Source organism: Cyprinus carpio, unplaced genomic scaffold (assembly GCF_018340385.1).
Source record: "Cyprinus carpio isolate SPL01 unplaced genomic scaffold, ASM1834038v1 S000006728, whole genome shotgun sequence".
Lineage (NCBI taxonomy): Eukaryota > Metazoa > Chordata > Actinopteri > Cypriniformes > Cyprinidae > Cyprinus > Cyprinus carpio.
Window position 1 is genome coordinate 232581 of NW_024879331.1, and position 15198 is coordinate 247778.

The 15198-nt window shown below is 38.1% G+C and overlaps 1 long non-coding RNA gene and 1 pseudogene across 1 annotated transcript; one reads left to right on the forward strand and one right to left on the reverse strand.

The window, feature by feature from the left end:
- Positions 1–1297: 1297 nt before the first annotated feature.
- Positions 1298–7035, forward strand: LOC122144575 (annotated as a pseudogene).
- A 4928-nt stretch (positions 7036–11963) lies between these two features.
- LOC109107271 lies at positions 11964–14038 on the reverse strand. Its single transcript, XR_006159767.1, has 4 exons — positions 13417–14038; positions 13255–13341; positions 12217–13126; positions 11964–12110 (listed from the first exon to the last, which is right to left on the reverse strand). It is a non-coding gene; the product is annotated as an uncharacterized LOC109107271 (long non-coding RNA).
- Positions 14039–15198: the final 1160 nt, after the last annotated feature.

Here is a 15198-nt window from a genome sequence, read left to right on the forward strand (position 1 = left end):
ATCTAATAGCTGAAATAGTGAATACATATAACATAATTAGGCTTCTAAAATTTAGTAAAAAGTGACTTATTAAATTATATCTGAAAACAAAATATAAAAAATATAATTCTGAATTATACATATGAAAATTCCCATTAAACTTTTTTTTTTAAGGTAATCAAAAAGAAAATGTTTCCAATTTAATAAAACATTCTCAAAGTTTATTTTGTGCCTTTATCTACTGAATTGGCCTACTGAACAGACAACATTATTTCAGCATACTGTAGTTATAAGAGAGTATTATTTCACCAAGACAATTCTCCTTTAGCATATCATTTTAAGGAGCGCACACTCAAATTACTCTGCATCAATGAACACCCACGATGTGCCCTGGGGCGAAGTCGCACATAATTGGATGTATAGGTCCATCTAGTGGCTCATCTTGGGAAATAGCTTTAGGACATCCTTGTGTATGTATGTATTTAACAATGGCGCTTTCCTGGAATTTTATAGTTTTTCTTTTTTTAAATGGCGTTTTAGACTTTGTTGTAGCTCCATGCCTTGAAGAAAATTCAGCGTTTTGTATTACAACATAAATAAAACATTCAATATAATACAACATATCCATACCTCAAAATTGTGAAGCCGCTGATTTAAACACAAGTTACTAAATTGCTATAGCTTGGTCGTGTGTTTTCAACATGCAGCGCCCATGAGTTCAGGGAGTGCCATTGTTAACTAAAACTATTAAAATCGTTTTCGTAAATTGATGTAGCATAAATCTAAAATAAAATAACATTTTAAGAAATTAGAAATGTTGTCTTGGCAACAAACAGAAATAAATAAAAAATCTTCCATCTCAATGAATAGGCTACCAAAAATGACAAAAACCAAAGATAAATAGGAAAAAAAGAAAGAAAGAAAAAAACAATAATAAAATAACACACACGAAGCACACAATAGAAGCACATTAAAATGACTAAAACTTAAAATAAAAAGAAAATTGAGAATATAACAAATAGCTAGTTATTTAAGAATATTAATAAATAGGACTACTATAATAGTATATAGATAATACTAAAATATGACTGCTTTGGGGATGACTTGCTCGAATAAAAGTTTTTTTTTTTATAGAAGACTGATAGGTTTAGTGTAGCTGTTCACGTGACACGAGTGTATTTTAAATGTGTTAATCATTTATTCATGCAAATAAATACATCAATAAATAGTGCACATTACATTTGAATGAGAAGTCAGGAAGTATAACCAATGCCTGTCACTGTCAATGTATTAGAAACTCAGTTTCCCAGCATCCTTTACTGAAACGCGCCGACATAGTGTCGTAAATCATCCGCTCTGCGTTACGGCAGATACTAGGCCAGTGTGGAGTGAATTGAGTAATGGCAGGAACAGACACGAGATAGTCCACGAACCTTACGTTATTCGTACATTTATCAGGTACCGGCAGCCGGACGGGCGTCTGTCCTTGTCGTCGTTCGCTGTGAGAGGCTGATTCTGACCCCGTTTTTCTGTCATAGTAACTGTATGCAGTGGAATGGCTGAAGTGCCGCCTGGGCCTAACGCACTGCCTTCATCCCCGAGCGAGATCTCACCACTGCCCGTGGACGGGTGCATCTTACTGGGCCACGATGAGGGACGGGACATCATCATCAGCCCCGGCCCGGGACACCAGCACGCCAGCGACTATAAGGCGATAATCAAATCCAACCAGAACAACGTGCATCCGAACGCATCAGCCGCCCAGTTCCACACAGCCCAGCTGAACGGGGTCCAGTGCAACCACTCTCACCTCCAGAACCACGTCCAACAACACCGGCCGTCCGACAATCTGAACGCCGCTTCCGATCACCACTTGGATGGGATCGTTGCAACACAGGGCGATCACACGGAAAACAACAACTTCACGAGAAATAAACGATGTAGCGTTAGTGATAAATCGCAGAGCCAGTCGCCGCCGAACAACGGGATAAACTGCACTGACAGTATGGCGATAACGGAGAGCAGCTCGTGTCGACTGGAGAACGATGTAAGTAGCAGGACTGGTTCGGGGATCGGGCTCGAGCGGCAGCGGCAGCGCTGATGGACGGGGGCTGAGTCAGGCCCAGGGCCGCAGCGCGCTCGAGTAGAACACGCGGCGGCTGACAGCGCTCCGGTGGCGGGGATGTCGAGACTCGCGCTGGAGGAGCACGACGAGTCCATCCGATACGTGAGATACGAGTCTGAGCTCCAGATGCCTGATATCATCCGACTCATCACTAAAGACTTATCTGAGCCCTACTCCATTTACACCTATAGGTACTTTATTCACAACTGGCCTCAGCTCTGCTTTCTGGTATGTATGCTGTCATTCAGTTATTCTTGATGGTGTTGAAGAGATCAGTATCAAAGCCCTCAGTATCATCTCTGATATAACAAAATGTTTAGCGTGCATGTATAAAATATTACTAATTAATTAGCATTTTAGTTTATCTAGGATTTCAAATGATATTCCAATGTGCATCAGAGAATAGTACGGTATTACCATGATTGTAAACACGTTACTATAGTTAGTTTCCACATAAATAAATAAATAAATATTTTTTACCATGGTATGTCTTAAAAAAAAGACCATTATATAACCATGTCCAAAACATTATACTATTTATTGTTTTATTTTTTACACGTTTGTTTATTTTTTTCCCCCAGTGTCATATTGATTGAAGTGATGGCCTGCCTTTACTCCTCGTCATATTTAAACACATTAAACACATCTGAAATTTTACCATGGTTTTACTGTAGTAACACTACTATCTGTCTTCTATTATTAGTAGTATATTACTATTTTTACCTTTTTGTCTCTCATAAATAATCATTAGATATGTATCATCAATATTAGAGCATCCAGCATCATCTCTAATATGATAATATCATGGTATAGTGCTATATAAAATTTTACTGACTGACTAACATTTTTGTATGTCTCGATTGTAAATGCTATTCCAATGTATAACAAAGAATAACATATTATCACCCTGCTATGTGTCCAAAACATGGCATGACCATGTTTCCGTGACTGTAATTAACATAGTATTGATATAGTACGTGTCCCCAGTGTAAAGTATAAACAAAATATACATTTTGTAGCATTGTATGTCAACCCCCCCCCCCCCCCCAAAAAAAAAAACATACTGTTTGTTTATTGTATTTGGTATGTATTTTTAAATGATTGTCCATTTTTTCCCTCCAAATGTCATATTGTTTAAAGTAATAAATTTAGTTCGTGTCAAAGGACACACATGTACTAACATGACTAAATATTATTGTATTGTATCTTTTTCAAGAATGATGTGTCATATTAAATCAATGAGGGGACCAAGAAGTGTCATGGTACTCCTGGTTTGTTATTTTTTTTTTTTTTTTTTTTTGTAACAAAGTGTACCATGTTAAAACCATGCATTTTGGACAAATGCTATGGTAGGTTCATCATTTTTTTTCTTTATATAATAAAAACCATAGTTTCTTTCATAGAAACTGTAGTTACATGAATCTAACCATTGTAATGAGGAGCATGCCACATCATGGTTTTACCTGTGGTTACTATGGCCGCAGTTAAAAGAAATACCACAGTTAAACTATGGTGACTATGGCAGAACTATGGTACATTCAGAGGTGTCAGAGTGTATTTTTATCTTTATTAATGCTGCCAGGTCAGGGTGGGGTTATTAGCACAAACTGAGCCTAATAATAGAGATATTTGTCATTATTTTGCTCGTAGTTCAAAGCCCACAAGAGTAATTGCAGTGTCTTGAAGACTCTGTTTCTGTGATGTGTCACAGGCAATGGTTGAGAAGGACTGTGTTGGTGCCATTGTGTGTAAGCTAGACATGCATAAGAAGATGTTCCGTCGCGGATACATCGCCATGCTTGCTGTGGACTCCAAATTTCGCAGGAAAGGCATCGGTAAGAGCCGTGCTAGCATTGTAGCCCTCATCTCAGAATGGCAACAGAAACAGATCTTTTTATAGGACACACATCTGCTTCAGTGTCAGCTCATGGATACATTTAGTGCCTTTGAACTGCTATGAATCAAGGGTTTGTGTTGAAGGAACCCAATCATTCCATGTGTTTTCTTTTCTCCATTCATGTTGTGTTATTTACCATGTTCAACAGGTTTTTGTAATATGTGTTATGAATGATTAAAGGTTGTACTTATTTTTTATTAGGCACCAACCTTGTTAAAAAGGCCATCTATGCTATGGTGGAGGGGGATTGTGATGAGGTAAGACATTAATCTTGTGAAGATTTCACGCTATGGTTGTTTTCGGAATGGAGCACTACTACAAACTTCACGCTACACAGTCGAGGTAGACTTAGAAGCATGGATTCTCCCAGGCGAGACTGAAAATGCTTTTCTTCTGAATCATTCCTCAAGTTATTGTTAATAGTATTACTAATATTAAAATTACTGTTACATCACATTTGAAGTTATTGATTTAATTTTAAAATAGTAAATTAAATATTTGTAAATGTTTTAAACTGCCTTATGCTACGTTGTTGTCCTGTGAACCAACACTGGATGGTTTTTTCACTTATCTTAGAAATAAATGCAATTCATCATTATATTGTTAAATATGATTGTGATGCATTTAGAATGAGCATTTTTAAAAATTATTATTGTTTTGTTTGTTTTTTTGTTTAGTGGAAGATTGGTTATATTACTTTGTGAGATACATCATCCCAGACTAAGCAGTCAGGTTGTACACTGCAAATGTAGTATATGTACATGTACTCTACCATTCATAAGTGCTTAAATTTACTTTTATTCAGCAAGGATGTATGAAATGAATCAAAAGTTACAGTAAGGACTTTTACCTTATTAAAAATGTATTTAAAATAATTACTATTTTCAACTATTCATCAAAAAACTTGGAAAAAAAAATGTATCACCGTTTCCACCAAAATACAGTTTTTGAGCTTTCTATTTGTCAAATAATATTGTTTTCATTGATATATTTCTTGAGCACCAAATCATTAGAATGATTTCTGAAGGATCATGTGACACTGAAGACTGGAGTAATGATGCTGAAAATTCAGCTTTGCGTCACAGGAATAAATGACATTTTAAAAGATATTCAAATAGAAAGTTATTTTAAATGGTAAGATTTCACAATATTACTGTTTTTACTAACCAAATAGTTCTAGTGAGCATAAGAGACTTCTTTTAAAAACATTAAAGGGGTCATATGATGCTGCTGTAAAGAACATTATTTGGTGTAATGAAATGTGTTTATGCGGTTTAAGGTTAAAAAAACACATTATTTTCCACATACTGTACATTATTGTTTCTCCACTATGCCCCGCCTAAATGCTGAAACATTTAGTTTTTTACAAAGCTCATCGGTCTGAAAAGCGAGGTGTGCACTGATTGACCAACTATCCAATGCGTTGTGATTGGCCGAATGCCTCAAGTGTGTGACGGAAATGTTACGGCCCTCAACACTGTGATACCTTGTCTCGCAGTGTTGCCAAGTCTGCGTTTTTTCCGCGAAATTGAGCTACTTTAACACTGTTGCCGCGGGTTGTTTTTCATGTCCGCTGGTTGAAGCGACCACAATAACATGATATTTAGGCCTGAAATGTGAATTTTACCAGGGGAACCCCACCAAAAAAACATTTATTTTACTCCTGGAAAGCGATTTTTTTTACGGGGGATCCCCCTCTAAATGCGATTGTGCTAGTTTTCAGTAGAGATTGGCCTGGTTTTGTTGAGAAACCTGGCAACCCTGGTGTCCCGGTCTGAACACCGGCGCGACAAGACAATAACAATAAAACCCATCATTAACGTAGCATTTGTTGCATCCAGTGGGGACATAATTACTGATTATAATGACTTATACTGTCTTTTTACGTGTTGCGTTGCATTGCGCAGCGTAAACACAAAACCATGTCTGCATTTGTGATCGGAGAAACGACAAACAACAAGCGCTACTCTACACTACTCAAAACTCCTTTAATCCTTTAAATATGTAAACATACTTACAGACTGTGAGTCAGAAGTGCGGGCATTGTAGTCTTCACTCCCAGGATCGGGAAACAGTCCTCCATAAAATGTGCTGCTCGCATCTGAATATTTGGGTTGAACTGTTCTGGAACAGTGTTGTAAATACAACTTAACCACTGATTTCTAGTTGTGTCCTCTTTTGGAAGACCAAACAAAGTATTTTCACTTTCACAACAAAACACACAACCTCTCCATGACATGGCGGCGGCAGCAACAGCAAGAATCAAAGTTACGCCTTCTTTCTTTGCGTGAACATTTGGGCAAATCTTTCCACATTGTGACGTAGGTATGTGGGGGCGTGTTTAAACGAGGCGTTTTAGGAGGGCATGGATAAGTCTTTGGGTTTGAGACTTTAATCTTTGCAACTTTAGGGATCTTATCTTTTTACGAACAGCTTGTAACACTTCAAAGAGAAAAGAAAACTTGAAATCGCATCATATGACCCCTTTAAGAAATAGTCTACATAAAATTCAAACACTATGTTCCAACTAAGAGTATGTAGTAGTGCCATTCCAAATATGCCACAACTTCTGTCTTCCCTCATCTATGCTTTATTTGTAAGTGCATTCCAAAACCTGTACTATGCCCATTTTGTATACATGCTTTGTTCTCATCCTTAGGTGGTGCTAGAGACGGAAATCACCAACAAATCGGCCCTGAAACTCTATGAAAACCTGGGCTTTGTCAGGGACAAGCGGCTGTTTAGATATTATTTAAATGGAGTGGATGCACTTCGGCTCAAACTCTGGCTTCGCTAAATCAAACTCCGGGGTCCCTCAACTCTTTCTCCATCCCTTTGGCCTCCTCTTCCTCCGCCGCAGTCGTCTGGCTCAGATCACCTCTTCCCATCAATAGAAAGACACTCGACCTCTGCTGAGCCATAAAGGGCAAACTCTGAGGGAAAATTCAACCAATCATAATAGTGTTTTAAGAACTTTTGTGCGAAAGAAAGAGAGGTTGTTGCGAAAAAAAAAAAAAAAGTTGGGTACTAATATGACACTGACACAGAAAAGGAAACGCGGGGGCTTCTGTGCTCAGGTGTCAATAGCCTGACTTAAGACCTCTGTGTATTTGTGTTGGCCAGCGGAGATGAGCTGGGCCGAACATGTTGACGGCATCCGTGAAATGTATCATGCCGAAAGTAAACAATGCGCCACACCTCTGTTGGTGTGTTTTTTTTTTTTTACGAACAATCACAAATCGAAGGATGGAAATGTTTAAACCAACTACTCAAATCAATTTTGTGTTTACTTTCTTTTTCTTCTTTTCTTAAAAAGAGAGTGCACGGGAGCATTGCAGGTTGCAATTGTGTTGTAGCCTGCTGCTTCGCGTTGTTTTGTTTTTGTTAGTTTTTTTTTTCCATACTGGGGTCTGTGGTTTGTTTTATGCGTTTGTAATTTTGTTTTTTGGAAAACACTGAGCAGAGCTTTGTCGGCTTTAGAAGTTTGATCTTTGATAAACTAACATACACAGATTCAGAAATGCTTTAACCTGAATGCTGTGAAGCAGTACAGATGGCACCTCTGCTCTTTTAAGTTGGTCTTATTAGCTCACGTTATGCCATATTGGTTTATGTGACTTGTGATTCTGACACAAATATCATCATCTCACCATACAAGATGTCTCGATGCTTCTTCATGAGTGTTTTGTACTACTAAATTGAAATGAATAATCTAAATGGGCATAAAAGGAGAGTATTCCCTGTTATTTGAGGACTTTTTACCAGAGTCATCATCATAGATTCTCCCTTTCCATGTCTTATACAGTGTTTGGATATTCAGATATGCTGACCTAGACAAATGAACCTCAAACGGACGCATTTCTAATTTTTGCACTGATTAGATGGGGTATAATTTCCTTGTCCGCCACTGCGTTAGTGGACCAGTAGGGGGCAGAATACGGATCTCACCAGCTCAGTTGCTCCAATGGACTCATGCAAATAGTTGCTTTAAAGTCATGAAACAGACTGATTTATATGCAAGATGACATCATTTTGAGGTGTTTTAAAATTTAACGGAGGAAGTTCCTGGAGGTTAGCATTTTTATGGGTTTGTGTTTAACAGTAGTGTGCTGTGGCAGGTTGTACCATCACTCATGTTGTATGTAAGTGTTTTCTATGTCATTGCCAATAGACCCCCCATTTTGCTTTGCTGCTGGCTCATGAGTTGTTTTTGGAAGAAAACCTTTTCGTTTTTTCAAGTTTGGAGTGGGAAACAAGTTTTTTTGATTTGCTAAATGTACATATGGAAGTTTGATTTGTAGTTTTTGATTGTCATTGGAAAAGTTCCCCATAGAGATGCTGCTCTCAGTTCTTGAGAAGATTGATGGGTTGCTTTATAAATTCGCGCTTTAATAGACTGATTTTGCTGATGGATTTATGGGACGAGGAATTAATGCATCTTTTTTTTTTGGGGGGGGTGGGGGGGGTTCTGTTTAGTTGCAATTTTTTAAAGCCCAAATTGTAGTACATTTCCCAGAAATGTAACGGCCCCATCAATACCCTTTGACGCATCAGACCGTGTGCTGTCTGTCAGCAAGGCTCAGGTGTTTGGTTTCTGTTCAATTCTCCTTTCACTTGTCAGAGGCCCCTTTCAAGGTCCCAGTGGTTATTAACAGCCACCTTGTCTTTGTAAGGACTTTATTCCTTTTGATTTGTGGACAGTCGCTGTTAAGATGGAAATTTGAGAGCCTTTGAGTAATTTTCATCTAAACAGGCCATCTAAGTCAGTCTTTCGATTACAGATGTAAATTAAGTCTGAAATCAAGAGATAGTTTAGATTCACATCATTTACTCACCATCATATTATTCCATAATTAATGCGTGTTTGTGTTCTGTAGAACACAATAGAAGATATTTTGATAAATCAGTTTTTTTTTTTGTCCATGCAGTCAAGAGTCGCCCAGGTTCAAAACAACAATGGAACCCACTTACTTTTATTTGATGGACAAAAAGCAGTTGAAACGTTCTTCAAAATATATTATTTTATGTTCTGCTGAAGGAAGAAAGTCATGTAGGTTTGGAACAACATTAGGGTGAGTAAATGATGACAGTTTTCTTTTTTGGTTAAGTGTCCTGTTAATAAAATTCAAAACCTTTCACAAGCTGCCAACCTTGACAGACAATAATGCATTTCTGGCTGTCGATCATCACCATTCTATGCTGCCCATATTTTTGTATCGGATGAATACTTATTGTTTAAAATTGTGGTTGGCACAATGATGTTGTTTTGCACTGCCAATATCTGACTTTTGTGGATTATTTTTGTAAGCTGTCCATCAAATGTTATGGCCATTTAACAGCTTTAGACCGAACAGCTGGCAGGTTCTAGCTGGATAAGATCACATATTTAGATTATGTGGACACTAATCTGACTGGCTTCTGTTTTGGGGAATTATTCATTGATGGGACTAATTTTGATTCTGCACTTGTGGTTAATTCTCATCCCTGTAAACGGTGGAGTTTATGTTGTAGTTAGTGTACTTTCAGCTAATGATTTGGACAAGCGAGACAATGCTCTACAAACATGGATACATTTTGTTGGGGAAAGAGCGACCGTTTGCATGTTGATTTAAAATTTTCTCCACCCTTCTTTCTCCCACTTTCACCCCTGGCAAAATGTCTTGCAAAAGTTTATTTGTTTTCAAGTGGACAACAGACCTGGTTTAAAAATTATAAATAAATTATTTGATTTTTAAGCAAATGTAGTAGCTTGTTCTTTCTGAAAGGAGACCTGGGGACTTTTATAACTTTTCATTTTAAATGTATTGCTTTTTCATAAAATTTTAATTATGTGGTTTATTTTATTGATTAAAGGTTAAGTATGTAAATATGTGCTACTAGTTGCAACCAAGCCAAACATAGTGGTATTTTTTTAAGGCAGAGATACATATTTGGCTACATAATGGTAGCCAGGGAATTGTCAGGAACTTGTTTGCAACGTCATTTTTAAAATTAGTTTTGATGCTGCTAGTAGTGCAGAAATTAGAAATTTGACTTTTAAACCTTGCTTACTCCAGTAAAAAAAAAAGTAATTGCAGCAAAAGTGACAAAGTTTGACATTAGCTGTGCTCAGATGTAGTTTTATTTATTTACCTCATCAGTAGTACTTGATTATCCATGGGTTTTAATTTGAATAAGTACACTAATTTAAATCTGTTAAAATTCATTTTGTTGTCAAGAGGAGGCAGCTGTACTCGAAACCACCACAGTGTTTATTTTAACATGATAATTGCACAAGACCAATTTACATGACACAATTTTTTTTTTATATATTCCTCAGACTACATCCAATCCTGTTTTACAGTCACATCATGTGTGAGGTTTATACCATTTTTAAGTTTATGTATAAAAGGTCACTTCATTCTTTGTTTTTCCTCATGGTTTTATTGAAAAAGTGCAAATCTCCCTATTTTTAGGCTGGTGGGTAAAACTGGGCAGTCGTTGCCTAATGGTTAGAGATTTGGACTTGTAACCCAAAGGTCATGGGTTCGAGTCTCTGTACCAGCAGGGATTGTAGGTGGGGGGAGTGCATGACTGAGGGGAGACCCTTGAGCAAGTCACTGAACCCCCAACTGTTCCCTGGGCTCTGCAGCAAAAATAGCTGCCCACTGCTCTGAGTGTGTCTGTGTGTGTACTCTTGGACGGGTTAAATGCAGAGCACAAATTGTGAGTATGGTACACTATACTTGGCTGCACGTCACTTCATTTCACACTTTGATAGTTCACCCAAAAATGAAAATTTGACTTTAGGCTGAGGATCCATTGGTGAGCAAGTGATGCTTAGTTCTTCTATTTTATTTTATTTATTTATTTATTTATTTATGCCTAGTTAAAAAAGACAGATTCCCGCAGAATAGAAAATTATCATAAACATTGCATGTTATTGGAACACCTTTTTATATTGGACAAAATAATGGGAGGAAATGGGTTTTGCAGGGGGTTTGTCATTTGGTTGCAAGGGGGATTATGATCTGGTGACATAAGGGATTCTGGTTTTTGGGATTGTAGTATTGTCTTTGAGTAGATTGTAGTTTGAGTCAGGAGGACATTCTGTGTCGAGTGCTTCAGATTTCTCCACAATCTAAAAGACATGCGGGACAGGTGAATTGCAGGTGAAATTGCCGCTCATGTGTGAGTGTTTGTTAGACCTTCGATGGACTGCATGATCCAGGGTGTTTCCCTGCAGCCCGAGATGCACAAATAGGCTTTAGCATCACCACAGGACAAGCAAATTTGTAAAATCGGGATTGATGTTGCAACCTTTCTTCAGCAGCCCAGGTAGTTAACATTACGCTTTCACTGTTGTGGAAGAACTTTTCCAGATTAAATTGCTCCAGTTTACACCTGGCAAGAAATGGAAGGATCAAAGTTTATCTGTAAAGTACTGTTGACTTGCACCTGAATTCTGCAGACTCCACAGGAATTATAAACAGGTATGGCCTGCTTGTTTGTTAGAAGTTGTAGTTGTACTAGATAACTACTGTAATCACATCTCCCTCTCATTTATGAACTGAAGGATGAGTTAATGGTTTCTGTGTAATTGACAACATACCACAGATGCAGTACAAATTAGATTGAAAAATTATTTAATGTACACTTGTGCTCGCATCCTCTCAGACTAACTGTGCTTTTCAGAGTCTGCCTGTAACAAAGGCCTCTTTTTAATTTCCCATTCTTCCTGTAGATAGATTTTCCTGGATAAACCAGAGTAATGTCCATGCTCGTTTTCAGTATGCCAAGGTAACTTCACGTTTGCATTGCAAGGCCTTTGCACAGTTTCTGTCAAACCACTGTCCAGATCTGTTCTACTCCTTGGAGAGTTCTTGTGACAACATTCCTTCCCCAGACCTCTACATTTCTGGTCTTTTACCTCTGGCGGAATTCCATTTTCAATTAGTGGTTTGTCACTCATGTGTCCTCCCATGTTTTGGTCTGTCAACTGTGGACTTGGCTGCAGCAGCTCCCTTACATCCAGAAGCCGTCCTTCAGACTCATCCCAGAAGATGTTTTGTTGCATTGGCCTGGACACAAGCCGAACCCTCTGTCTTCCTTCCATCACATCTCCTTCCACTGTCACATAAGACAAGACATCAGTGAGGTTAAGTACTTAACCAAAATGGAAAGGACCATTTGGGCAATTCAAAAATTGGTAAAATGATTGAACTGAAGGACTCACGATAAGTGGTGTATACCCTCTTCTGTTTCCCTCGACTTTCCCTAAAGCACCTCTGCTGAGCTTGCCACTTCTTGGTTGCTTGGCGACTGAGCATCGTCTGTGCCAGCAGGAGACCTTTCATGTGTCCCTGCGAAGGTCAAGAACGCTTGAGTGATCCCCCTAAAAATAGCCTCAGTGTGTAAATGTAATTCCAAGTGCCATTTTTAAGTAGTTGCTAAAATCTTGTCATGACACTTCTTGAAGCCTCAATAGAAAGTGTCCTACCTTTGGTTTAAAGATTGAGAGACTGAGATATGGTTTCAGTGATGCATTTATACAATTAAAATTGACTGGAAAGGTTGGTTAAGAACGTGCAAGTAAAGCTCTCTCTCAGTGTCGACGGCACTGGGATTTCCAGGGTGTGGAGAAGGGATCTACTCCTGGTCCCCTGTACCCTGATGATGGATCCCAGAGTTGAAGGTAACACGGATGCACCCCAGCATACTTTCCACTCCAAGAACACTGTAATCAGATCTAGTGGGACCACGGGGCAAGGCTCAGTGCTCACCAGCTGTCAGTCTTCTCCCTCTTTATCTACATCTTTTAGTCTTGAAACACCATCACAAACTCTCCGTTCCTGAGTTGTCACAGATCCAGTGATCAAGGTTGGAGCTTAACTCTGCATTAAAGTGGATCTTGAGGGCCAGAGTTGAGAACCTCTGCTGTACATTATCCCTTTCATATCTTAAAACCATACAGCACTATCCCGTCAATGAATTTGAATTGAATATATTTGGTTTAATGAATGTTTTTATTTTAAACGTCCACCCTGAAAAGAGTTGTATACCTGTAGTGTTTTGCTTCTGCCACAGTGCCCTCCCAGGATGGGATTGGAATAGCAGTGGACAGGCCCATTTCTCGACTCCCTGTCCTGACAAAAACAAAATGTATGATGTTCATTAAAAGGTGAGATATTAGCTGCTCTCAGATTTACCCGCTATAAAAACAACTTTAAAATAATTAATTCTTTCAAACAAAAATGAAAGAACATTGAAAGACCTGAAATTCTGTGGATTTGTATGCCACGCATGCATGTTTGACAGGATTCACCTCAGCCCTTATGGCAAGGGTCATTGATTGCCATTCCTGTGAGTTGAATGCACGTAATTAGAATCAAAATTAAAATAATGACTTGAAAGTAACTATACAGTATGTTCAGACCTTTGCTGGTTGTGGTGGGTGAGACTTAATAATGGTGTGACAAGTTTTATCACAGACACTCTGAGATCCTGTGGGTGACATCACAACTCACAACACAAGCATGAATGAAATAACCATTTAAAACAAGGCTCACGGACATGCTGTTGTTTTAAAAAATGTTAGGATAAAAAATAGATTGTTAAAACTTAAGTGTATAAAGTGTACTCCACTAAGCACCAAAAGGAACTGCACTGTAAAAATTTAACTTTTAAACAGGTTTTCTGAAAACTTCCCTCATCTGCCATTGGTCAAACATTAAAATGATTATCCCACCCAGGATGAATTCAGAATAACATACTACCATATTACTCTTACCTATAAATGCTAATAATATACTAGTATGCTAACCTAAATTCAGCCTTATAGTCTCTGCATACTAGGCTGGGATATTATGTAAGAAATTTACACTTCAACCTTATAAGACTTTTTTTGCACTGTGTAATACTTTTGTCTGAACATTCAGTTAGCAATGTCATAAGTAGACTTTATAGTCGATGCTCTATTTTGCTGAAATTCAAAAGGGTTTAAAATTGATGTCCTAGTTTCAAAAGGCAAAAGCATGAACTGTAGTGCTGTGCAACATATTCATATAATAATAATTGTTCATAATTAGTGCCAAATATAAAGTCTAATGATCACAGTACTCACCTTGTTTTAAATTAACAGAATTAGGTATTTTGTGTCTTCCTGTCAGAGGCAGCAGATGGTTTGTATTCCTCTGTCCCACAATCCCTTTCTCTTGCATCTCTGCACCTTTAACAGCAGTGATCATCCATGATGAAGATGGAAACAGAGAAGGTTCATTTGCCATTGGTTGACAATGAGATGGTGCAACTTGGCAAATCCTTGGCCTGGAGCTGCTATTCCCCATAGTGCACTTATACTCTCAGCCAAAGTTAGTTAAATATCAAAATAGGTTCCTCAAGGAACTGCATTAAACTCCATTTCTTGACCTTTTTTCCGAGGTGCAATCCAGGCCTAACTCTTCACTCCATCTGAATGTTGTATCCAGGGCTCCTCACATTTGGTCGAATATGTAACATTGAAGATGAGGGTTTGTATTCTTCAAAAAATGTCTACTTGCATCCGATCCATTTAAACTGTTCGGTTAAGTTTTGACTTATCCTAAACAAAGAGTATTTTCCCTTAGTTCTACTTAACTGTACAAAATTAAACTCTGGCAAAGTTGTGTTGTGAAATGGCAGGTGCATGCCCCCCTCTCTCGCTTTATATTTCTTGGTTTTGGCGTAATGAGGCAAGTTTCCATGGTGACTGTCCCCACAGGTTACTTTATAACTGTGTGTTAATGCTTGGACGGCGGTGAGAGGGCCCTTCTCTCCACTGATTGCTCAGGCATGCGACTGCTCAGGGAACCAAGCTTGATGATTGACAGAATTAGTGACAGTTTTCTGTTTGGCTGATTACAGTAGGTATAACTTGATATTAGAGGAAACAAACTTGGCTGGCTAATTTTTTTTTTTTTTTTTTTAGAAAGCTTTTTATTTCCATATTAGATTAATACATATTTATTTTTTTTATATCATTTTCACCAAAAATGTAAATTGTCATCAAATTAACAATAATATAGTTCCCTCTCGATACTTCACTCGTACTGCGTCGCTAGATGCTATGGGAAAAACTTCTTTTTCTCAGAGGACTGAAGCCTTTACAGTCACGCAGTGTAACTGCACAGCCATTGGTTCACAAATGTTTGCATTCTAAAGAGCATTGTTTCAAATGCCG